At 39.7% G+C, this 10,959-nt stretch overlaps 3 long non-coding RNA genes across 4 annotated transcripts; 2 read left to right on the plus strand and 1 right to left on the minus strand.

Annotated features, from left to right (window-relative positions):
• Positions 1-852: 852 nt before the first annotated feature.
• LOC310730965 lies at positions 853-1,830 on the minus strand. Its single transcript, XR_014535038.1, has 4 exons — positions 1,699-1,830; positions 1,383-1,483; positions 1,199-1,288; positions 853-1,072 (listed from the first exon to the last, which is right to left on the minus strand). It is a non-coding gene; the product is annotated as an uncharacterized lncRNA (long non-coding RNA).
• On the plus strand, positions 1,300-1,510 carry LOC310730966. Its single transcript, XR_014535039.1, has 2 exons — positions 1,300-1,342; positions 1,453-1,510. It is a non-coding gene; the product is annotated as an uncharacterized lncRNA (long non-coding RNA).
• Positions 1,831-6,789: 4,959 nt separating the features above from the next.
• Positions 6,790-8,927, plus strand: LOC310730967. 2 transcript variants are annotated; one of them, XR_014535040.1, is made up of 5 exons: positions 6,790-7,093; positions 7,317-7,588; positions 7,728-7,892; positions 8,462-8,605; positions 8,700-8,927. It is a non-coding gene; the product is annotated as an uncharacterized lncRNA (long non-coding RNA). The 2 variants fall into 2 exon arrangements; XR_014535041.1 differs by lacking the exon at positions 8,700-8,927 and having other exon boundaries at positions 8,462-8,640.
• The last annotated feature ends 2,032 nt before the right edge of the window (positions 8,928-10,959 follow it).

Here is a 10,959-nt window from a genome sequence, read left to right on the forward strand (position 1 = left end):
AACACACTCTCCTCACTAGTCAACACATTTCCAGCTCCGTCCTTTATTGCTCTTACTTGCAACACATCCTTCCAAGCTCAGTCCCTCTGCCTGGCCAATCGGTACAAATCCTTTTCTCCTTCCTTAGTGTCCAACCTCTCATACAGCTCCTCATATGCCTTTTCCTTGGCTTTCGCCACGCAAATTTGCCCCCCCTTGTGCTCGAGATAGTAGGGTTCGGCGACATAAAAAAATCGACATAACCGATTAAAAATGCTGAGACAAAGCGAGAATTTGCCGGTTTCACTTCAAAAACGTCGACTTAATAAAGTTGGCGAGTTAACCGAGGTCAAGATAAGTGGGTTCCACTATATTTATATTCTTAATAAAAATGAAGAAATGCGTGCTGCATTAATTGCGCATAAATAAAATTAGTGCTGTTAAAATGAATTTGGGTTAACGTGTTAACACGTTTTTTTGAAAGTTTTTTCAGTATAAAGGACATTATATAAAGGTCCACCAAAACAGTTCACAAGAGTCATTAAGCTTTTTCATGAGCCATTTATACTTTTGCATTTTCTTTGTAGAATCTGTACAAAAACACACAATTTGCTTAATGTCAAAACACCAGGAAAACTGTAATGCAGGGAAAATGCACAAGAATCTGTATGCGCTCTGTTATACTGCATGTATTATATGCTGTATAATAATGATGATGGTTTCTACAGCTGTGGCATCATATTGATGTTATTGAGAGGACGATTGGGACTGAAGGCAGATGATTGGGTGTGAAATGCACGACCCGCCACTGTAAAGAGACAATAACACTGTGCAGATCTATTATGTATTTTATTTATTCATGTACAAAAAAAATAAAAAATTTATCAAACATTATTTAATTTGATAATTTTTTTTGTCTTTATGTGAGAACAAATAAAGCTGATCTGCTTCAGGCACTTGGGAACGGCTGGAGGAACAGGCTTTGTGAGGTCTTTCTTCCACGATTCTAAAGCGTTCAGAGCGACTTTGGGGTTGCTGGGTGCCAGATCATGAGTGGCATAAACCACTGCGAGCTGCACCTCCCACGGCAAATCTGCACACAAAATCCATCGTGAAATTAGGACTTGCTGAAGCACTTTCCTGTTGATAGAGAACTAAAAATCAGAGAATAAAGATAAAGATTGATAAAGGACTTGTTTAATTGATCCTTTAATGATACCTTTTTGTCCCCTGAACTCAGATATGCTTTTCACCAGATCCTCCACTGATGCTGCCACGTTCTCCTTAAGGCCATTTTGGCCAAGTCGCCCTGATTGAGATGGACAAAGAACGTGAGTGAAAAACAGAAGAATCCAGAAATAATGTGAGATAGTGCTCTAAAACAGGATTTACAGGAAACTTACCGAGTAGCCTGAATATTGCTGCTACAGAGACGTTTCTGAACTGTGTTTCCTCTGTTTGTGTTTGTTTCAGCCAAGTGTTCAAGATGAGCCAAACACTTTTTCTGATAAATAAAACATTGGACATATTAGGTGTTTTTGTGACAGTAATAGAAAACCATCAATTGTAAGTTTATGCAACAAGAATGGAAGATTTGCAGTATTTGGGACAAACACTGTCTCATATGAGTCTCACATTTGCCGGTTTGCAATTTAATAAATGTTCAAAAAACTAGAAAGATGAGAATTAAACACGTTGAAGCAGTTTCACATTCAGTACCGTATAACATGGGAGACGGTCCAAATCCAGCCCAGTTGTGCACAGAGAAGGTCCAGGCTGAATACGTAGTCCAAGGCAGCAGGACAGAGATCATCACCATACCAACTGCTCTTCTGGAAAGTCAGATTTTTGTCTTTCAGAAGAGCCTTCAGTGTGCTGGTGATGGTGCTGTAGGTGTCTCCAGGAGGCTCCTGGCAGAAAAGACATCATTTATTTAAAACCCACACTAATACTCACACTAATAAAAAAAAAGACTAAAATAGTGATGTCCTGTAACACTTTCAGCTTGAATTCTTTAAGAAATTTTTTTTATATTTATTGATTTAATTCAATATGAATTTATAATGAATTTGCTCCATAGATGACGTGGATATTGGAAATGAAAATTAGAGTAAGATTGCAGTAAAACACATGAAAAGTCCAGCAGTAAAACACATGAAAAGTCCAGTTGAAAAATAATGTTTAATGACTGTTCTGATGACTGTTGTGATGAGAATCAGCTACTTACCGTATCCCGGTGCAGAAACCTGCTGAGCAAATAATACATCTTTCCGTATGCCTTCATTTTGCACATGATGTGAACGGCTCTGCATAAAGGGCTGTTACAAGAGAAAACACTTGGCCATGCTGTCACCATGACCATTATCAGTTTTGGGGCTTGAGAAAAGTCTGCAAAGGAAACAAAATGATACCACAGATTTAAAATACACTGTATAGGAAGAAATACAAAACCAAAAACAGATCACAAGTGGTTTCTTTAAATCACTTTTTTTTAGTAAATATATAATGAAATGTCAATATAATCTCACCTTCTTTGAGAAATCTGTAGGCGAGGGCATGTGCTTTATGAGAGTCTCCTCTCTTTTGACACAAACCCACATAAACCCTACAGAGAGACTGCAGGAGTTCATGTCCCATAGACTCTTTCTCCCCCTTGATCTTCTCCAAAACCGCTTTCAGAAACGTCTCTGCCAACGACTAAATAAGACGAAAGAAAAAAATCAACCAACATCCGACTAAATCAAACATGTATTCAAGTCATGTATTTAAAACAAATATTAGGGAGTTAAGACTTGACTGTAGATTAGGTTTAGGAAAACTACTAGACTTTGCATAAACCAAAACCTGGAGTAAACATTTTTACATGATAAATCATATTTACTGTTCAATTTCAGAACATCAGGACCAGTTAATTATGGATTGACTTTTAAAATGAGAAAACTCAAATCCACAGCTAAAGAATTGAATGCACACTAAATAAAACAGAAGATAATAACTGACCTCGTTCACACAAAACTTGGAAATGACAGATTTTTCTTCATCTGTCAGTGAAGGAAGTTCACATTTCCCTTTAAGTAGTGCATCAATGCAGTTTAGAGATAAAAGATCATCACAGGAATCCCGCAGTGTTTTTAATGCACTACTGATGAGGGATTGTTTTGTGTGTTCAGCATCAAGTCGAGGCTTTTTAGCAGCACTGGGTGGTGGCATGTCTGATGCAGCTCTCTTTCTACTAATATGAACAAAATGTCATCAAATCACATGACACAGACAATTCTACAGTATAGATAATACATTGGGAATATGATATTACAGGAAAATAATTAGTATAAATAAAGTAAAAACAGTAATATAAACTTACTTGTTTGTGTTGGTGTCCTGCATCTTCAAAATGTTTGTATATAAAGTATATTTTTATGAAATATTTAAAAAAGTATCCACAAGCAGTCTTGATTGTCCTGTCGCCAGAAAAAGAGATTGTTTGTGTACTGGTTTCCATGGAAACGGGGCGTAGTTTTGTGACGAGTACTTCTTTTTCGGTCTCTATTGATTGGGTGCGTAGTTGAAAATTGATGCACCAATCAGGGACGCGGACGCTATCAGAGAGGCGGAGCTTCTAGGATCAAGGGTCATCGCTGTAAAAGTGATGGGAAGATCGGATCATTTTAGTGACTCGGTTCTTTAAATCTCATTCATGAAAATTAGCGAATCTTTTTTTAATCATTTAGTTCATCTTCATGACCTACGGAGATTTTGCGATGCTTTGCTCACGCGCGTCCAGTAGAAAATGAACGAATCACTCTTTGAGACGAATCGTTCTTCTGAATCACATTGAAGACTCGTTCAGAATCAAGGAATCGTTCATAATCAACTCATCACTACTATGCATCGTCAGTAATGAGCTCCGGGAAAAACTCCGTGTTCCAGGTGGAGGATGAAGACCCTCAGTTGAAATATTCTACATTCAGTGAGTTATAAATAAAGTATAAATATCTTAATAAAGAATAATAGAATGTTTTCGTCTTTGGGTCAATTTGTGTCAAATATTCTAAGAAACTAGTTAACACAAAAACAGCGCTAGCAAACCCGGCTAGCATGAGGCTAATGAAGAAACAAGCATCGAAAACAAGCATTTGAACGTAGTAAAGCCGCAGTAAATCACGTTTGAGAACAGATAAGTTACTGTTGTAGACTGTCCTGAAGTTACAAACAAACAGTTTACACAATAACACTTCATTAAACTACACTATTTTCACATGATGATGATAACAGCATTCACTAACAACCAATTTCATTATCGATTCGATTAATTGTTGCAGCTCTAATAATAAATAATAAACTCATTGTTTTAAAGAGAATAAAAACCCATAAAGTTTGAAAACTCACTTTTCCAGCAGTCGTACAGTCGCTCTATTAAACATTTTTCTACTAGTGAACATCAGGTAGCTGGTAAGTGTGTAGGTAGTAGTAGAATATAGTAGACCCTTTAGACCAGGGGGGTCCAAACTTTTTTTTTTCTACTAAAGTCCTGTATTAGATCTGTTTAATATGAATTGTGTGTTGACACGACGTCTCTCCTGAAGGTTGTCGGTTACAAGACGGAGACAAAAGAGTTTGAATGCGTCCAATTTAAATCTCTAAAGGCGGCAAATTTGGCAAAAGAGAATCTTGACGGCAAACTTTTTAACAGCTATAAAGTGAAATCTATTAATATAAAGGGTGGGTTTGGTCATATGAGGGGATTTCAGTCAGCATCAGGGGGTAATTTTGCTGGTGTCGGCATAAAGACTAACAGCAGTGTGTAAGAGCAGTGTCTCTGTTTGGTGCTGCAGATATAGATTTTTTTATTATCTGAGTATTTTAGTAAATGAATCTTCTCCTCACCCCTCACTGTTTTCTCCTCTTTCCTCCATTTTTTTATTCTGCAGCGTCTTTTACTTCTTACAATCTGACTTCAGTTCATCACCTCACCATCTGTGGCGCTATTTCCCCTTTTCACCTTCTGTGTCTCCAGAATGTGTGTACACATGCTCAGAGTTTACTTACAGGCACACATTCTCCTGTTAGGTTTTTTATAATCACAACCTTTGTGTGGAACTACAGCTCTACTGACTGAACTCGCCGGGAACGCTGCCTGTTCTGCCCTGTTCCATGAAAGCACCAGCATGTTGGAAACTGGATTATCTGCACTTCTTTTGTACTTAAAGAATTGTGTTGTGCTGAGCAGCAAAACTCAATGGAACTCAAACTGTCTTTTGTTTAATGGTGAGAAAAGTGCCAAAGTCTGCCAGAGACACTGTTCAATTCTTCATTGAATCTCAGGAAATCCTAGACAAGTCAAGACATCAGCAAACTTCATCACTGCTGTGATGCCGAGTGGTGCAGGTGTTGGACTTGAAATCTAATGGTGTTTCTCCACGCAGGTTTGAATCCTGCTCACAGTGTTTTATCAATGTGTGATAGTGATTTATTGTTAAGTCTTTACTGTGTGAAGTGAACAATGTACAGAAGTGTTTCATGCATAGAAGAAACGTTGGAAACAAACATTATCTGGTTTACTTGAGGTGAAAGTTGTTTTGCTGGGACGAGGAGGAAGAACATTAGAAATCACATTACCTCTTTAGGAAACAGGATTCGTCTTGTGCTTTCTACAAGATCCAAAAGGTTCAGAAAGATCTTTTTAAACTTCTTGGACGTTGCTGCCACAAAGTCTTACATACAGGGTTCCCGCGGGGTCTTAAAAAGTCTTAAAAGCATTGAATTTATTAATTTGGAAATAATACCTTAAAAAGTCTTTAAAAAGTCTTGAATTTTGATGTCTGGGTCTTAAAAATTATGCTGTATATAACTTCTCCATATTGTAATTTTCCTCAAAAGTTTCATTTGTCAACCACGAACCCCGGGTCACCGTACAAAATACTGCGAACACGCTATGCCTTCAGTAAAGGAAGATCACGCGCTACTACACCATAGACTACAACACAACACAACAAGCAAAGGAGAAGCGTGAGAAATCTCAGCATTCCACAGGAAAGGTTGACTGACGCACGCAGTTATATTTTTAAAGTTTGTTTTTAGGTTAGCTAGCTACCAATTTCATTCTGAGGTTATGGGGAAATGTAAATTGAATGAAGTGTGGCTGGATAAAAACTCTTCGTCATTGGTTAAAACCAGTGGACAACGTTTTTGAGGCGTTTTGCACCATATGCAAAAAAAAGGATTCGGCTAGGTACAATGGGAATGAAGGCATTAGAGTCTCATGCCAAGTCGTCCGAGCACATAAACTCTCTCAATGGACAAAAACAAACTTCTTCCATCGCCTGCGTGTTTCAACCAACTAATGTTAGCCAGCTATCTGCTAATGTGCCTGAAGTGGCAACAGGAGCTAATGTTAGCCAGCTTGCTGCTAGCGCTGCAGACCCTCCAGCTATGGCCGCAACTAGAGTGGATCTGCGCACAGCTTTTGGGTCCACACCAACAATGAAAGCCGAGATGTTGTGGACTCTTAACACAATCGCTAAACACCAGTCCTACAATGGAAATGAGGGTATCTCAGAGCTTTTCAAGTGCACATTCCCTGACACCGACATCGCTAAAACGTTTACTTGCGGTCCCGACAAAACAGCTTACATAGCCAAGTTTGGTTTAGCTATCCACATCAAAGAAGAACTGGTGTCTGAAGTTAACAAATCGCCGTTCGTTCTTATGTTTGATGAGAGTCTCAACGAAACTACGAAAAACAAACATCTGGATGTGAACATCCGCTATTGGAACGAGGGACAGGTTCAATCCAGATATCTTATATGCTGTCGCATCTCAAAGTAAGGATAATCATTTTTTACTTTAAAAGCTCATCAATTTATATTGATAGACTCAACTTGTGTGCATATACTCTTCTGTAACTGCAATATTACATGACCAGTTAGTTATTTCCCTTAACAATATGTGCTCATCCAGTCCTCTTATTTGAGTAATCAAATGCAACCCTTTTTTTCTCAGGAATGTATGGACAGACTGAACCTCAGAGACTTGGTGTCCATTTCAATGGATGGGCCCAGTGTGAATTGGAAACTCTTCGACCTTTTCCAGAAAGATCATGCTGAGCAGTATGGAGGTGAGCAGTTTAGAATGCTATTACTGTTTGTGGGTGAGTGTGATCTATTAATAATTATAATAATGCATTTTATTTGTAGTGCACTTTACATTGAACAAACAATCATATTGCTACAGAGCAAAAATTGATGCATGGGTGCAACACATGCAGTTCAAAACCATCTCCATGTGATACAAAATATGATTTTGGTTTCTAATATTAAGTTTTGCAATGAAATCTTCAGGTGCTCGGCTCTTTTGTGTGGGTTCAAGTGTGGGTTCACTGCATGGCAGCTGGACAAGTTGCTGAAAGCAATGCACACATTGGTCTTCAATGTGTCTGCCAGGAGAGAGGATTGCATCACAGTAACCAAGTCTACTGTGTTCCCCCTTTCTTTCTGTGCCCATCGTTGAGTGGAAAACCTTCCGGTTGTGGAGAGAGCCCTGGAAGTCTGGCCATCACTGCTCTTGTACATGGAAGCCGTGAAATTAAAGAAACTCTCGAACCCTGGAACAGGTAGGCCGTTCTTAAATGCAGTGAATAGGTCTGTGACTGTGTCCTAACCCTGGTGCTGGTGTGGCCTGGTGTGTCATAGTTTTTGTAATATATGGCTATGTTGAAATGTCCTGCCTTTCTGTCTGCCTCTCTCTGTTAGCATCTCATGACACAGTTGCTGCAGCCATGGAGGATCCACTCATCTTGGCCAAATTGCAGTTCTACATGGCACTTCGCCAGGACCTTCACTCCCTTCCTGAAAAAATATCAGACAGATGAGCCTGTGCTTCCATTCCTTCCGAAGGACCTGACTGAGTTGATGATGGTAATAATTTACTTAAAGTGCAACTCACCCCCAAATCATTTTTCTTTGCTGATAAACTGTATAAATAAGTGTCTAATAGTGATGTCTACATGTCTGGTAATTATTTTTGATATTTTAGTACAATTTAGTAAATTTTCTACTAAAACCCGTTAGTGTGGTGCCCTCTTCAGGTTAAAACTTTACACTGTACTTGAATTTGAATCGGGCATCACTACTGTGGAGTATAAAATACGCCCAGTCTCGGCCACACCTTCGTAGCGAGTTGGAATAGCAAGGAAGTGTTGAGCCCCCACTCCCCCCCGCACGTCCCTCGGTCTGCTAGGCAACGCCTCCTTTTGCCGCATTTTTCAAATCAGAAATATAGGTGCAGTAAGACTCTGGTAGAGGGGTGAGTTGCTCTCTAACATTATAATCACCTCTGATTGGGCTCAAATGATATGTTTTGACAATGTGAAGTTTGTGGTTAGTATGTGTAAAAAATAGTGGATACATTGTGCATCAAAATCAGACAATTTGATGTCGGTGATTAATGTGCCGCACCGGACATTGTTGTGTTTGTCTTTTGACAGAGTCTACTCAGATGCTTCATAAAGAGAGAAGTCCTCCATGATATCACTGCCCTGCAGCTGACCAAATTGGATATCACAGACAAGACCATCTGGCTCAGCCCACAAGACATCAGCATTGGTCTAGGTGCAGAGTCAGTCCTTAAGGTAGTGTGATGGTTTAAAAAAGTCATTTTACAAATGGTTAGGCTGAACCAGGTCATTAAAGACATGTTCTATATTCATGGCTACCTCTCTCTAGAGCATCAAAGGTGCAGAGATCAGGGTGCTAGAGTTCAGGAGAGAGTGCATGCAGGGACTGTGTAGCATCATTAGGAAAGTGCAGGACAAGAGCCCCCTCTAGTATCTGACTGTTAGGCAGATGGTGTGCCTGGATCCATCAGTAATGTACAGAGACCCAGAAAGATGCAGGATGCACATGAAAGGGCTGGTTCAGAGGTTTCTCCAGGACAAACAGCTAACTGATACTTCTGCGAGTAGAAATAAGAAAGGGAAATCATAGGCTACACATGAATTGGGGTCAGACAATATTAAAGAGGACACTGTGGTCACACGGAGGCTGGTGTGTAATTATATTACACAACACGGAGGTGTTACCCAGGTAAGAATGACCCCTGACTGGACTAGTAAAATGCTTTTGACTTAAAAGTTGACAGAATCAACATAGTTGGCTTCTTGAGTTTGTCACTGACTCTGGTTCTCTTTTCCCAATCTTATACCTAGGTTCCACTCAGTAAAGCCCTACTCGAGAGTGTAGCAAGAGCTAGGACCAGATATGGTGCCCATCTTGAGACAGAGAGAAAGAAAAGGGAGGCAAAATCCCAGGCTCTTAAGAGGAAAGAGGCAGAGGACTGTCTTCAGGAGCTAAAGGTGAAGTGGAGACGCATACAAGAGGTGTGTGAGGGTCTGGCTAGGGATGCAGACAGGCTGGCTGAGGGGGCTGAAAGTAAGGCAGGAAGCAAGATGGCTGACCTGATCTCCAGGTCCAGCCTCTTGCGGAGAGGCCATAAGGAGAAGTTGACGGAACTGGCTGTCCTCGATAAAGACATTGCTGCCCTGAGTGAAGAGCTAAGGAGTTGACTGTGTTTCTTAATTGAATTTAATGTATTGTTGAGTTCTGATTTTCGATGTTTATTGTTCAGGGGTCTCTCAGTTCCCCATATTCCCAGCATGGAATAAGTAGCTAGCTCATGTTAAAAAACAACTTAACATTGTTCGGCAAACTTTCTTGTGGCCTACTAAAATGTTTTTATTTTTCACACTGCTTGGCTTATCTTTTACCCATTCCACATTTGAAAAATAAATGAACACAAGTTCAAGGATTTTGTTTTTCTTTGCTGGTAGGGACGTGAAATTTTTTATATAAATGGTCTTAAAAAGGTCTTTAAAAGACTTGAATTTAACTTGAAGAAACCTGTAGGAACCCTGTACATAATACACAAGGAACTACACGGCAACAGGAACAATACGGTGTCTATAGAACAACATGTTGCAGAGCTCTGAGGTGTTGCACATTTCAGACAGATTTACTACAGAAATGTATTTTTATAAACGGGTTAATTACACAAGTGTCCATTAGGTGGCAATGTGTCCTCTATTCCTTCCCCATGACAGACTCATAGATAAAAGACACAAAAAAAAGAAGAAGAAGAGGAGGTGTAAAATTACTGGGTTTTAAACTACTCAGCATTTTATACTTTTGAGGAAACATGTGCAAGTTGGAAAACAAACAATATTCACTACATGCACAGTTTTGAATCTCTGTTCCAGAGTGTCTTACAAAATGCAATTCCAGAATTATGAATTTGATGACAGCAGCACAATTTCTTTTCAGTGAAGTCAGTGTCAGTGCCTAGAACTGCTGAAAGCTAATTAGCTGATAAGGTGAATTTTTTTTTTTTTGTCACTCGGTAAAGATCAGACATGTTATGTAGGACATTCAGAACATTTATTCAAAATATTTAGGAAGTGCGGTATTCAGGTGAGGCAAGAAATCTAACATGATGACTTTTCAATGAGACTTAATGTAATGCCCAAGTGGTGAAGGTTTTGAAATCTAACAAGGTTTCTGTGTGCAGCATTGAAGACTTCTTACCATGTGTCAACTCCAGAGTGTCTATAGTGCAGTTGCTGTTGCTTCTACTGTTGAGTTCATTATTGTAGTTTGAGCCCCACATCCAACATGGGGCTCGAACCCACGACCCTGAGATTAAGAGTCTCGTGCTCTAGCGACTGAGCTCGCCGGCACGTAGTCTGTTCCACCCTGTTCCATGAAAGCACTCAGCCAATGGCACGAGCAGTGTTGGGCAGTAACGTGTTACTGTAACGCAGTTACTTTTATAAAATGAATTAATTTGGGCTGAAGTGTAGACTACAGTCTAACCTGTTTACAGCAGAGACTCATTGTAGGATTGGTGGATGAACCACTGTAAACACGAAGAAGACGCGCTGTGGGCGTGTCTCCGTTTATTCAGGTCTGTGCAGCAGTAATGTCGAGTCGA

The sequence above is a fragment of the Silurus aristotelis genome (genome assembly GCF_946808225.1).
Source record: "Silurus aristotelis genome assembly, chromosome: 9".
Lineage (NCBI taxonomy): Eukaryota > Metazoa > Chordata > Actinopteri > Siluriformes > Siluridae > Silurus > Silurus aristotelis.